This window comes from Triticum urartu, chromosome 2, assembly GCF_003073215.2.
Source record: "Triticum urartu cultivar G1812 chromosome 2, Tu2.1, whole genome shotgun sequence".
NCBI classification, from domain to species: Eukaryota; Viridiplantae; Streptophyta; class Magnoliopsida; order Poales; family Poaceae; genus Triticum; species Triticum urartu.
Window position 1 is genome coordinate 86,927,761 of NC_053023.1, and position 15,039 is coordinate 86,942,799.

Consider the following 15,039-nt stretch of genomic DNA (forward strand, 5'->3'; position numbering starts at 1 on the left):
TCTTGACGGCCACTCCAAGTCTCGTGGATCACGTTTGTCGAAAAAATCACATTCCCGAAGGTTTCATTCCATTTGGACTCTGTTTGATATTCCTTTTCTTCGAAACCCTAAAATAGGCACAAAAAACAGCAATTTGGGCTGGGCCTCCGATTAGTAGGTTAGTCCCAAAAATGATATAAAAGTGTAAAATAAAGCCCATAAACATCCAAAATAGATAATATAATAGCATGGAGCAATCAAAAATTATAGATACGTTGGAGACGTATCATCCACACAACCGCTACCATAGCTCCGCCGCCACCCTAGCTTCGTCGTCATCCCCAACCAACAACACCGTCATCCATGTCGCCACCGGACGCTGCCCTGATAGGTCCAACTCCTCCCGGCATACACCTCACACTCTATGTTGTCGATGAAATGTCCGAGTAATTTTTTTATTTTGCTCATTTATAGGCAAACAATGGATTCGTCTGATGAGTATTGGAACAAGGACCTTGTATAATTTATATATAAAAGGTTCATCGATTTGTCAGATTCAGACGACAAAAATGTTGGAATGATGATGAGCATCCATGATGAATTGGAGAAGCAATAGGAGAATGTCCTGAACTTCAAGGGATCGATAAACGGCAGGATAGTTGTTCCTTGAGATAGGATCACTGGTGTAAAGATTCTCTACAAGGACAACTTCACACCGGACCTAACATACCATGATGAAGGGTTTTTTCGGCGTCGCTACCGGATGAGCAGAGTTTGTTCGTACGTGTAGTGAATGTCGTGGAGGAGGTTGATGACTACTTCAAGCTGAGGAAAGATTGTTGTGAACAACTTTTCTTCTCTCATCTGCAAAATTGCACAACTGCTCTTAGGATGCTCGCTTATGATAAAGCCGCAAAAGCCATCGATGTTGAAATCCAGATGGGAGAGACAACATGTCTGCGGACAAAGGTGAAATTTGCATGCATCATGGTGAAAGTGTTTGTACCAGAGACCATCAAGTGGATCCCCGATATGCTTTGTCAAGTCGATTGCGTGCATTCACAATGAAAGAACTGATCGAAAGGTTTACGCAAGTAGTATTAAGGTCACACCAAAAAGAACATTGTCATATTTAAAGTAGTGGCATTGAAGAACTTGTGAATTTGACATGTTTTCTTTGGCACGTTTGGCTCTCACAATGATATGAATGTGCTTCAGCAATCTCCTTTATCCAAGAGACTTTGTGATGGTGATGCTACTACACCATCAATAGACACAAGTATAAAATATGGTACTACCTTACCAATAGCATCTATTCTCGGTGGGTGATATTTATGAAGACTATATCCAGCCGCGAGGTAACAAACAATGTCTCTCTTCACAAATGTAAGACGGTACGATGTGGAAAGGGTATTCTAAGTGCTTCAAAGTCAGCTTGTTTCATGTAACTCCAACAATGTGAAAACTAGCACTTTGCCAGCTGATGACATGTTGTGTAATCTTGAACACCATGATTGTGGAGAATGCAGGCGAAGGCAACCCTATGCATGATTTAGAGAACCCCAAGTTCATGCAAATATGTGAATTTATGCAAATTTTATGTTTCATCTATGATTTTTTTGTGTATGAATACATTTTATGCTTGAACCAATTTTTTATGTGTGATTTCCCTCCTTCTGTAAGGAATATCATAACCTTTAATTACATGTGGGATATAACAACGGTTTCACACATCCAACAATACACATGAACAGAGAGTAAGCTGAACCAACCAGCGGGGCGTATCAGATTCATAGATTTGCACATACACATGGTCTATGCTAGAGTAATACAGGGCACCAATGCATCAATGAGTCCACCATTATAATAATCCAAATAACGCAAGGCTTAGCAGCCAGGGAAGTAATTTGACGAAAATTAAGGCAACACTTCAGCTGCAAGTTTACTGAACTGCATCACGACAGAAAGTCTGGCAACAATCATATAAGTTCATGATGTTTGAGGTAAAAATCATATCAGCTGGTAGAAATTGCAAAAGAATATATATGTGAGTATGTTTCTTACATATTGAAACCAAGAGTTAAAAACGTTGAAAATGAATACACACACACGCACACACGTCGTGTATAAGTGTGGAGCATAACACATTGAAAAGCCAATGACTTCAATTGCAATTTCTCTCAACAATGTTAGCATTATGTGGGTATCTCCTAAATTTCACAGCCTCATTTTTGCATGGACTACGGTTAAAAGTTTATGCATGTGTTGTGTGGATAATTTGGAAGCAGGACTATGTGGAAAGTTTGGAATTTTCACAAATGGATTTAACTTTGAAGGCAAGGAACCATCTATTACTCACGTTCCAAGGTGTGAAGTGGGAGATAGGGGATGTGGTGATTAAGGTTTTGATGACTAATTCTATATAAGGAGGCCCCACAACTTCTCTCATCGCCTAATACATAAGAGCTTCTACAACTATACCCCTCAGAATCCCACCTCCCTAATACGTCCTGGCAGACGACCTATTCACTGCCGGTGACAAAATTGCCGCCCAACCGGACACCTTAAACCGTCAACATAAGTTTGGGCTGTCTGGCACCCCTCCAACCCATATCTGTGGCGGATTGGATACAGGGACGCTCGGGCGTGTCCGCCATGTTGTTCTCACAGGAGGGATCTATCTCAAATCTCTTCAGGTCACCCCTAACCTAGCCCAACTTGCCCTATTCCTCTCTTATTTTCTGCCTCGTCCACACAACCGCTACCATAGCTCCGCCGCCACCCTAGCTCCGTCGTCAGCCCCAACCGACAACACCGTCATCCATGTCGCCACTGGACGCTGCCCTGATACGTCCAACTCCTCCCGGCATACACCTCGCACTCTATGTGGTCGATGAAATGTCCGAGTAATTTTTTTATTTTGCTCATTTGTAGGCAAACAATGGATTCGTCTGATGAGTATTGGAACAAGGACCTTGTATAATTTATATATAAAGGGTTCATCGATTTGTCAGATTTGAACGACAAAAATGTTGGAATGATGATGAGCATCCATAATGAATTGGAGAAGCAATAGGAGAATGTCCTGAACTTCAAGGGTTCGATAAACGGCAGGATAGTTGTTCCCTGAGATAGGATCACTAGTGTAAAGATTCTCTACAAGGACAACTTCACACCGGACCTAACATACCATGATGAAGGGTTTTTTCGGCGTCGCTACCGGATGAGCAGAGTTTGTTCGTACGCGTAATGAATGTCGTGGAGGAGGTTGATGACTACTTCAAGCTGAGGAAAGATTATTGTGAACAAATTTTCTTCTCTCCTCTGCAAAATTGCACAACTGCTCTCAGGATGCTCGCTTATGATAAAGCCGCAAATGCCATAGATGTTGAAATCCAGATGGCAGAGACAACATGTCTGTGGACGAAGGCGAAATTTGCATGCATCATGGTGAAAGTGTTTGTACCAGAGAGCATCAAGTGGATCCCCGGTATGCTTTGTCAAGTCGATTGCGTGCATTCACAATGAAAGAACTGATCGAAAGGTTTACGCAAGTAGTATTAAGGTCACACCAAAAAGAACATTGTCATACTTAAAGTAGTGGCATTGAAGAACTTGTGAATTTGACATGTTTTCTTTGGCATGTTTGGCTCTAACAATGATATCAATGTGCTTCAGCAATCTCCTTTATTCAAGAGACTTTGTGATGGTGATGCTACTACACCATCAACGGACACAAGTATAAAATATGGTACTACCTTACCAATAGCATCTATTCTCGGTGGGCGATATTTATGAAGACTTTATCCAACCGCAAGGTAACAAACAATGTCTCTCTTCACAAATGTAAGATGGTACAATGTGGAAAGGGTATTCTAAGTGCTTCAAAGTCAGCTTGTTTCATGTAACTCCAACAATGTGAAAACTAACACTTTGCCAGCTGATGACATGTTGTGTAATCTTGAACACCATGATTGTGGAGAATGGAGGTGAAGGCAACCCTATGCATGATTTAGAGAACCCCAAGTTCATGCAAATATGTGAATTTATGCAAATTTTATGTTTCATCTATGATTTTTTTGTGTATGAATACATTTTATGCTTGAACCAATTTTTTATGTGTGATTTCCCTCCTTCTGTAAGGAATATCATAACCTTTAATTACATGTGGGATATAACAACGGTTTCACACATCCAACAATACACATGAGCAGAGAGTAAGCTGAACCAACCAGCGGGGCGTATCAGATTCATAGATTTGCACATACACATGGTCTATGCTAGAGTAATACAGGGCACCAATGCATCAATGAGTCCACCATTATAATAATCCAAATAATGCAAGGCTTAGCAGCCAGGGAAGTAATTTGACGAAAATTAAGGCAGCACTTCAGCTGCAAGTTTACTGAACTGCATCACGACAGAAAGTCTCGCAACAATCATATAAGTTCATGATGTTTGAGGTAAAAATCATATCAGCTGGTAGAAATTGCAAAAGAATATATATGTGAGTATGTTTCTTACATATTGAAACAAAGAGTTAAAAACGTTGAAAATGAATACACACACACATCGTGTATAAGTGTGGAGCATAACACATTGAGAAGCTAATGCCTACAATTGCAATTTCTATCAACAATGTTAGCATTATATGAGTATCTCCTAAATTTCACAGCCTTATTTTTGCACGGACTACGGTTAAAAGTTTATGCATGCATTGTGTGGATAATTTGGAAGCAAGACTATGTGGAAAATTTGGAATTTTCACAAATGGATTTAACTTTGATGGCAAGGAACCATCTATTACTCACGTTCCAAGGTGTGAAGTGGGAGAGAGGGGATGTGGTGATTAAGGTTTTGATGACTAATCCTATATAAGGAGGCCCCGCAACTTCTCTCATCGCCTAATACACAAGAGCATCTACAACTATACCCCTCAAACCCCCCCTCCCTAATACGTCCTGGCAGACGACCTATTCACTACCGGTGACAAAATTGCTGCCCAATCAGACGCCTTAAACCGACAACATAAGTTTGGGCTGTCCGGCACCCCTCGAACCCATATTTGTGGCGGATTGGATACAGGGATGCTCAGGAGTGTCCGCCACGTTGTATTGACAGGAGGGATCTATCTCAAATCTCTTCAAGTCACCCCTAACCTAGCCCAACTTGCCCTATTCCTCTCTTCTTTTCTGCCTCGTCCACACAACCGCTACCATAGCTCCGCCGCCACCCTAGCTGCGTCGTCATCCCCAACCGACAACACCGTCATCCATTTCACCACCAGACGCTGCCCTGATACGTCCAACTCCTCTCGGCATACACCTCGCACTCTATGTGGTCGATGAAATGTCTGAGTAATTTTTTTTATTTTGCTCATTTGTAGGCAAACAATGGATTCGTCTGATGAGTATAGGAACAAGGACCTTGTATAATTTATATATAAAGGGTTCATCGATTTGTCAGATTCGGACGACAAAAATGTTGGAATGATGATGAGCATCCATGATGAATTGGAGAAGCAATAGGAGAATGTCCTGAACGTCAAGGGTTCGATAAACGGCAGGATAGTTATTCCTTGAGATAGGATCACTCGTGCAAAGCTTCTCTACAAGGACAACTTCACACGGTACCTAACATACCATGATGAAGGGTTTTTTCGGTGTCGCTACCGGATGAGCAGAGTTTGGTCGTACGCGTAGTGAATGTCGTGGAGGAGGTTGATGACTACTTCAAGCTGAGGAAAGATTGTTGTGAATAACTTTTCTTCTCTCATCTGCAAAATTGCACAACTGCTCTCAGGATCTCGCTTATGATAAAGCCGCAAAAGCCATCGATGTTGAAATCCAGATGGGAGAGACAGCATGTCTGTGGACAAAGGTGAAATTTGCATGCATCATGGTGAAAGTGTTTGTACCAGAGACCATCAAGTGGATCCCCGATATGCTTTGTCAAGTCGATTGCGTGCATTCACAATGAAAGAACTGATCGAAAGATTTACGCAAGTAGTATTAATGTCACACCAAAAAGAACATTGTCATATTTAAAGTAGTGGCATTGAAGAACTTGTGAATTTGACATGTTTTCTTTGGCATGTTTGGCTCTCACAATGATATCAATGTGCTTCAGCAAACTCCTTTATCCAAGAGACTTTGTGATGCTGATGCTACTACACCATCAACGGACACAAGTATAAAATATGGTACTACCTTACCAATAGCATCTATTCTCGGTGGGTGATATTTATGAAGACTATATCTAGCCGCGAGGTAACAAACAATGTCTCTCTTCACAAATGTAAGACGGTGTTGGGGAACGTTGCAGAAAACAAAAAAAATTCCTACGGTTTCACCAAGATGAGTTCATCTAGCAACGAGTGGTTGGATGCATCTACGTACCTTGTAGATCGCGAGCGGAAGCGTTCAAAGAACGGGGATGAGGGAGTCGTACTCGACGTGATCCAAATCACGGGAGATCCTAGCGCCGAACGGACGGCACCTCCGTGTTCAACACACGTACGGTCAGCGTAACGTCTCCTCCTTCTTGATCCAGCAAGGGGGAAGGAGAGGTTGAGGAAGATGGCTCCAGCAGCAGCACGACGACGTGGTGGTGATGGAGCTGCAGTACTCCGGCAGGGCTTCGCCAAGCTCTATGGAGAAGGAGGAGGTGTTGGAGAGGGAGAGGGAGGCACCAATGGCATAGGGGAGAGGCCCTCCCTTCCCCCCACTATACATAGGGGGCCTAGGGGGGCGCCGGCCCTAGGAGATGCAATCTCCTAGGGGGGCGGGGGCCAAGGGGTGGGGGGCTTGCCCCCCAAGCAAGGGGGCGCCCCCTTTAGGGTTTCCCCCACCCTAGGCGCATGGGCCCTAGGGGAAGTGGCGCCCCAGCCCACTTTGGGCTGGATCCCTTCCCACTTCAGCCCATGGGGCCCTCCGGGATAGGTGGCCCCACCCGGTGGACCCCCGGGACCCTTTCGGTGGTCCCGGTACAATACCGGTGACCCCGAAACTTGTCCCGATGGCCGAAATAGCACTTCCCATATATAATTCTTTACCTCCGGACCATTCCGGAACTCCTCGTGACGTCCGGGATCTCATCCGGGACTCCGAACAATATTCGGGTTACTGCATATACATATCCCTACAACCCTAGCGTCACCGAACCTTAAGTGTGTAGACCCTACGGGTTCGGAAGACATGTAGACATGACCGACATCGCTCTCCGGTCAATAACCAACAGCGGGATCTGGATACCCATATTGGCTCCCACATGCTCCTCGATGATCTCATCGGATGAACCACTATGTCGAGGATTCAAGCAACCCCGTATACAATTCCCTTCGTCAATCAGTATGTTACTTACCCGAGATTCGATCGTCGGTATCCCAATACCTCGTTCAATCTCGTTACCGGCAAGTCACTTTACTCGTACCGTAATGCATGATCCCGTGACCAGACACTTGGTCACTTTGAGCTCATAATGATGATGCATTACCGAGTGGGCCCAGTGATACCTCTCCGTCATACGGAGTGACAAATCCCAGTCTTGATCCGTGTTAACCCAACAGACACTTTCGGAGATACCCGTAGTATACCTTTATAGTCACCCAGTTACGTTGTGATGTTTGGTATGCCCAAAGCACTCCTACAGTATCCGGGAGTTACACGATCTCATGGTCTAAGGAAAAGATACTTGACATTGGAAAACTCTAGCAAACGAACTATACGATATTGTGCTATGTTTAGGATTGGGTCTTGTCCATCACATCATTCTCCTAATGATGTGATCTCGTTATCAACGACATCCAATGTCCATAGTCAGGAAAACATGACTATCTGTTGATCAGCGAGCTAGTCAACTAGAGGCTTACTAGGGACATGTTGGTGTCTATTTATTCACACATGTATTACGATTTCCGGATAACACAATTATAGCATGAATAAAAGACAATTATCATGAACAAGGAAATATAATAATAATGCTTTTATTATTGCCTCTAGGGCATATTTCCAACAGTCTCCCACTTGCACTAGAGTCAATAATCTAGTTACATTGTGATGAATCGAACACCCATGGAATTCTGGTGTTGATCATGTTTTGCTCTAGGGAGAGGTTTAGTCAACGGATCTGCTACATTCAGGTCCGTATGTACTTTACAAATATCTATGTCTCCATCTTGAACATTTTCACGAATGGAGTTGAAGCGACGCTTGATGTGCCTTGTCTTCTTGTGAAACCTGGGCTCCTTGGCAAGTGCAATAGCTCCAGTGTTGTCACAAAAGAGCTTGATTGGCCCCTACGCATTGGGTATGTCTCCTAGGTCGGTGATGAACTCCTTCACCCAAATTGCTTCATGCGCTGCCTCCGAGGCTGCCATGTACTCCGCTTCACATGTAGATCCCGCCATGACGCTCTGCTTGCAACTGCACCAGCTTACTGCCCCACCATTCAAAATATACACGTATCCGGTTTGTGACTTAGAGTCATTCAGATCTGTGTCGAAGCTAGCGTCGACGTAACCTTTTACTACGAGCTCTTCGTCACCTCCATAAATGAGAAACATTTCCTTAGTCCTTTTCAGGTACTTCAGGATATTCTTAACCGCTGTCCAGTGTTCCTTGCCGGGATTACTTTGGTACCTTCCTAGCAAACTTACGACAAGGTTTACATCAGGTCTGGTACACAGCATGGCATACATAATAGAACCTATGGCTGAGGCATAGGGGATGACACTCATCTCTTCTATATCTTCTGCCGTGGTCGGACATTGAGCTGAGCTCAATTTCACACCTTGCAACACAGGCAAGAACCCCTTCTTAGACTGATCCATATTGAACTTCTTCAATATCTTATCAAGGTATGTGCTTTGTGAAAGACCTATGAGGCGTCTTGATCTATCTCTATAGATCTTGATGCCTAATATATAAGCAGCTTCTCCAAGGTCCTTCTTTGAAATACTCTTATTCAAGTAGGCCTTAATGCTGTCCAAAAGTTCTATATCATTTCCCATCAAAAGTATGTCATCTACATATAATATGAGAAATGCTACAGAGCTCCCACTCACTTTCTTGTAAACGCAGGCTTCTCCATAAGTCTGCGTAAACCCAAACGCCTTGATCATCTCATCAAAGCGAATATTCCAACTCCGAGATGCTTGCACCAGCCCATAAATCGAGCGTTGGAGCTTGCACACCTTGTTAGCATTCTTAGGATCGACAAAACCTTCCGGCTGCATCATATACAATTCTTCCTTAAGGAAACCATTAAGGAATGCCGTTTTGACGTCCATTTGCCATATCTCATAATCGTAGAATGCGGCAATTGCTAACATGATTCGGACAGACTTTAGCTTCGCTACCGGTGAGAAAGTCTCATCGTAGTCAACCCCTTGAACTTGTCGATAACCCTTAGCGACAAGCCGATCTTTATAGATGGTCACATTACCATCCGCGTCTGTCTTCTTCTTAAAGATCCATTTATTTTCTATGGCTCGCCGCTCAACGGGCAAGTCAGTCAAAGTCCATACTTCGTTTTCATACATGGATCCTATCTCGGATTTCATGGCTTCCAGCCATTTGTCAGAATCCGGGCCCGCCATCGCTTCTTCATAGTTCGAAGGTTCACCGTTGTCTAACAACATGATTTCCAAGACAGGGTTGCCGTACCACTCTGGTGCGGAACGTGTCCTTGTGGACCTACGAATTTCAGTAGGAGCTTGATCAGAAGTATCTTGATCATCATCATTAACTTCCTCTCTAGTCGGTGCAGGCACCTCAGGAACATTTTCTTGAGTTGCGCCTTTTCCGGTTCAAGAGGTAATACTTCATCAAGTTCTACTTTCCTCCCACTTACTTCTTTTGAGAGAAACTCTTTCTCTAGAAAGGATCCATTCTTGGCAACAAAGATCTTGCCTTCGGATCTGAGGTAGAAGGTATACCCAATAGTTTCTTTAGGGTATCCTATGAAGACGCATTTTTCTGACTTGGGTTCGAGCTTTTCAGGTTGAAGTTTCTTGACATAAGCATCGCATCCCCAAACTTTTAGAAACGACAGCTTAGGTTTCTTCCCAAACCATAATTCATACGGTGTCGTCTCAACGGATTTCGACGGAGCCCTATTTAAAGTGAATGCGGCAGTCTCTAAAGCATAGCCCCAAAAAGATAGCGGTAAATCGGTAAGAGACATCATAGATCGCACCATATCTAATAGAGTGTGATTACGACGTTCGGACACACCATTACGCTGAGGTGTTCTAGGCGGCGTGAGTTATGAAACTATTCCACATTTTCTTAAGTGTGTGCCAAATTCGTGACTCAAGTATTCTCCTCCACGATCTGATCGTAGGAACTTGATTTTCCTGTCACGTTGATTTTCAACCTCACTCTGAAATTCCTTGAACTTTTCAAAGGTCTCAGACTTGTGTTTCATCAAATAGATATACCCATATCTACTCAAGTCATCAGTGAGGGTGAGAACATAACGATAGCCACCGCGAGCTTCAACACTCATTGGACCGCACACATCAGTATGTATGATTTCCAATAAGTTGGTTGCTCGCTCCATTGTTCCTGAGAACGGAGTCTTGGTCATTTTACCCATGAGGCATGGTTCGCACGTGTCAAATGATTCGTAATCAAGAGACTCTAAAACTCCATCTGCATGGAGCTTCTTCATGCGTTTGACACCTATGTGACCAAGGCGGCAGTGCCACAAGTATGTGGGACTATCATTATCAACCTTACATCTTTTGGTACTCACACTATGAATATGTGTAGCATTACGCTCGAGATTCATTAAGAATAAACCATTCACCATTGGAGCATGACCATAAAACATATCTCTCATATAAATAGAACAACCATTATTCTCGGATTTAAATGAGTAGCCATCTCGTATTAAACGAGATCCCGATACAATATTCATGCTCAAAGCTGGCACTAAATAACAATTATTGAGGTTTAAAACTAATCCCATAAGTAAATGTAGAGGTAGCGTGCCGACGGCGATCACATCGACCTTGGAACCATTCCCGACGCGCATCGTCACCTCGTCCTTCGCCAGTCTCCGCTTATTCCGTAGCTCCTGCTTTGAGTTACAAATGTGAGCAACTGCACCGGTATCAAATACCCAAGAGCTACTACGAGTACTGGTAAGGTACACATCAATTACATGTATATCACATATACCTTTTGTGATGCCGGCCTTCTTGTCCGCTAAGTATTTGGGGCAGTTCCGCTTCCAGTGACCACTTCCCTTGCAATAAAAACACTCAGTCTCGGGCTTGGGTCCATTCTTTGGCTTCTTCCCGGCAGCTTGCTTGCCGGGCGCGGCAACTCCCTTGCCGTCCTTCTTGAAGTTCTTCTTACCCTTGCCCTTTTTGAACTTAGTGGTTTTATTCACCATCAACACTTGATGTTCCTTTTTGACTTCTACCTCTGCTGATTTCAGCATAGCAAATACTTCAGGAATGGTCTTTTCCATCCCCTGCATATTGAAGTTCATCACAAAGCTCTTGTAGCTCGGTGGAAGCGACTGAAGGATTCTTTCAATGACCGCGTCATCCGGGAGATTAACTCCCAGCTGAGTCAAGCGGTTATGCAACCCAGACATAGTGAGTATGTGCTCACTGACAGAACTGTTTTCCTCCATCTTACAGCTGAAGAACTTGTCGAAGACTTGATATCTCTCGACCCGGGCATGAGCTTGGAAAACCATTTTCAGCTCTTTGAACATCTCATATGCTCCGTGTCTCTCAAAACGTTTTTGGAGTCCCGGCTCTAAGCTGTAAAGCATGCCACACTGAACGAGGGAGTAGTCATCGGTACGTGCCTGCCAAGCGTTCATAACGTCTTGTTCTGCAAGGAGAACAGGTGCGTCACCCAGCGGTGCTTGTAGGACATAATCTTTCTTGGCAGCTATGAGGATGATCCTCAGGTTCCGGACCCAGTCCGTGTAGTTGCTGCCATCGTCTTTCAGCTTGGTTTTCTCTAGGAACGCGTTGAAGTTGAGGACTACGTTGGCCATTTGATCTACAAGACATATTGTAAATATTTTAGACTAAGTTCATGATAATTAAGTTCATCTAATCAAATTATTCAATGAACTCCCACTTAGATAGACATCCCTCCAGTCATCTAAGTATAACATGATCCGAGTTAACTAGGCCGTGTCCGATCATCACGTGAGACGGACTAGTCAACATCGGTGAACATCTTCATGTTGATCGTATCTTCTATACGACTCATGCTCGACCTTTCGGTCTTCTATGTTCCGAGGCCATGTCTGTACATGCTAGGCTCGTCAAGTCAACCTAAGTGTTTGCATGTGTAAATCTGTCTTACACCCGTTGTATGTGAACGTTGGAATCTATCACACCCGATCATCACGTGGTGCTTCGAGACAACGAACTGTCGCAACGGTGCACAGTTAGGGGGAACATTTTCTTGAAATTATTATGAGGGATCATCTTATTTACTACCGTCGTTCTAAGTAAACAAGATGCAAAAACATGATAAACATCACATGCAATCAAATAATAATAGTGACATGATATGGCCAATATCACATAGCTCCTTTGATCTCCATCTTGGGGCTCCATGATCATCTTGTCACCGGCATGACACCATGATCTCCATCATCGTATCTCCATGAAGTTGCTCGCCAACTATTACTTCTACTACTATGGCTAACACGTTTAGCAATAAAGTAAAGTAATTTACATGGCGTTTCTCAATGACTCGTAGGTCATACAAAAAATAAAGACAACTCCTATGGCTCCTGCCGGTTGTCATACTCATCGACATCAAGTCGTGATTCCTATTACAATAGCATGAACATCTCATACATCACATATATATCATTCATCATTCGTCACAACTTTGGCCATATCACATCACAAAACACTTGCTGCAAAAACAAGTTAGACGTCCTCTAATTGTTGTTGCAAGTTTTACGTGGCTGCAATAGGGTTCTAGCAAGAACGTTTTCTTACCTACGTGAAAGCCACAACGTGATTTGTCAACTTCTATTTACCCTTCATAAGGACCCTTTTCATCGAATCCGCTCCAACTAAAGTGGGAGAGACAGACACCCGCCAGCCACCTTATGCAACTAGTGCATGTTAGTCGGTGGAACCGGTCTCACGTAAGCGTACGTGTAAGGTTGGTCCGGGCCGCTTCATCCCACAATACCGCTGAAGCAAAATAAGACTAGTAGCAGCAAGAAAGTTGACAACATCAACGCCCACAACAAATTGTGTTCTACTCGTGCATAGAGAACTACGCATAGACCTAGCTCATGATGCCACTGTTGGGGAACGTTGCAGAAAACAAAAAAAATTCCTACGATTTCACCAAGATCCATCTATGAGTTCATCTAGCAACGAGTGGCTGGATGCATCTACGTACCTTGTAGATCGCGAGCGGAAGCGTTCAAAGAACGGGGATGAGGGAGTCGTACTCGACGTGATCCAAATCACGGGAGATCCTAGCGCCGAACGGACGGCACCTCCGTGTTCAACACACGTACGGTCAGTGTAACATCTCCTTCTTGATCCAGCAAGGGGGAAGGAGAGGTTGAGGAAGATGGCTCCAGCAGTAGCACGGCGGCGTGGTGGTGATGGAGCTGCAGTACTCCGGCAGGGCTTCGCCAAGCTCTATGGAGAAGGAGGAGGTGTTGGAGAGGGAGAGGGAGGCACCAATGGCGTAGGGGGGAGGCCCTCCCTTCCCCCCACTATATATAGGGGGCATAGGGGGGGCGCCGGCCCTAGGAGATGCAATCTCCTAGGGGGGGGGGGCGGCGGCCAGGGGGTGGGGGGCTTGCCCCCCAAGCAAGGGGCGCCCCCTTTAGGGTTTCCCCCACCCTAGGCGCATGGGCCCTAGGGGAAGTGGCGCCCCAGCCCACTTTGGGCTGGATCCCTTCCCACTTCAGCCCATGGGGCCCTCCGGGATAGGTGGCCCCACCCGGTGGACCCCCGGGACCCTTCCAGTGGTCCCGGTACAATACCGGTGACCCCGAAACTTGTCCCGATGGCCGAAATAGCACTTCCCATATATAATTATTTACCTCCAGACCATTCCGGAACTCCTCGTGACGTCCGGGATCTCATCCGGGACTCCGAACAATATTCGGGTTACTGCATATACATATCCCTACAACCCTAGCGTCACCGAACCTTAAGTGTGTAGACCCTACGGGTTCGGGAGACATGTAGACATGACCGAGATCGCTCTCCGGTCAATAACCAAGAGCGGGATCTGGATACCCATATTGGCTCCCACATGCTCCTCGATGATCTCATCGGATGAACCACGATGTCGAGGATTCAAGCAACCCCGTATACAATTCCCTTCGTCAATCGGTATGTTACTTGCCCGAGATTCGATTGTCGGTATCCCAATACCTTGTTCAATCTCGTTACCGGCAAGTCACTTTACTCGTACCGTAATGCATGATCCCGTGACCAGACACTTGGTCACTTTGAGCTCATAATGATGATGCATTACCGAGTGGGCCCAGTGACACCTCTCCGTCATACGAAGTGACAAATCCCAGTCTTGATCCGTGTTAACCCAACAGACACTTTCGGAGATACCCGTAGTATACTTTTATAGTCACCCAGTTACGTTGTGACGTTTGGTATACCCAAAGCACTCCTACAGTATCCGGGAGTTACACGATCTCATGGTCTAAGGAAAAGATACTTGACATTGGAAAACTCTAGCAAACGAACTATACGATCTTGTGCTATGTTTAGGATTGGGTCTTGTCCACCACATCATTCTCCTAATGATGTGATCTCGTTAACAACGACATCCAATGTCCATAGTCAGGAAACCATGACTATCTGTTGATCAACGAGCTAGTCAACTAGAGGCTTACTAGGGACATGTTGGTGTCTATTTATTCACACATGTATTACGATTTCCGGATAACACAACTATAGCATGAATAAAAGACAATTATCATGAACAAGGAAATATAATAATAATGCTTTTATTATTGCCTCTAGGGCATATTTCCAACAGACGGTACGATGTGGAAAGGGTATTCTAAGTGCTT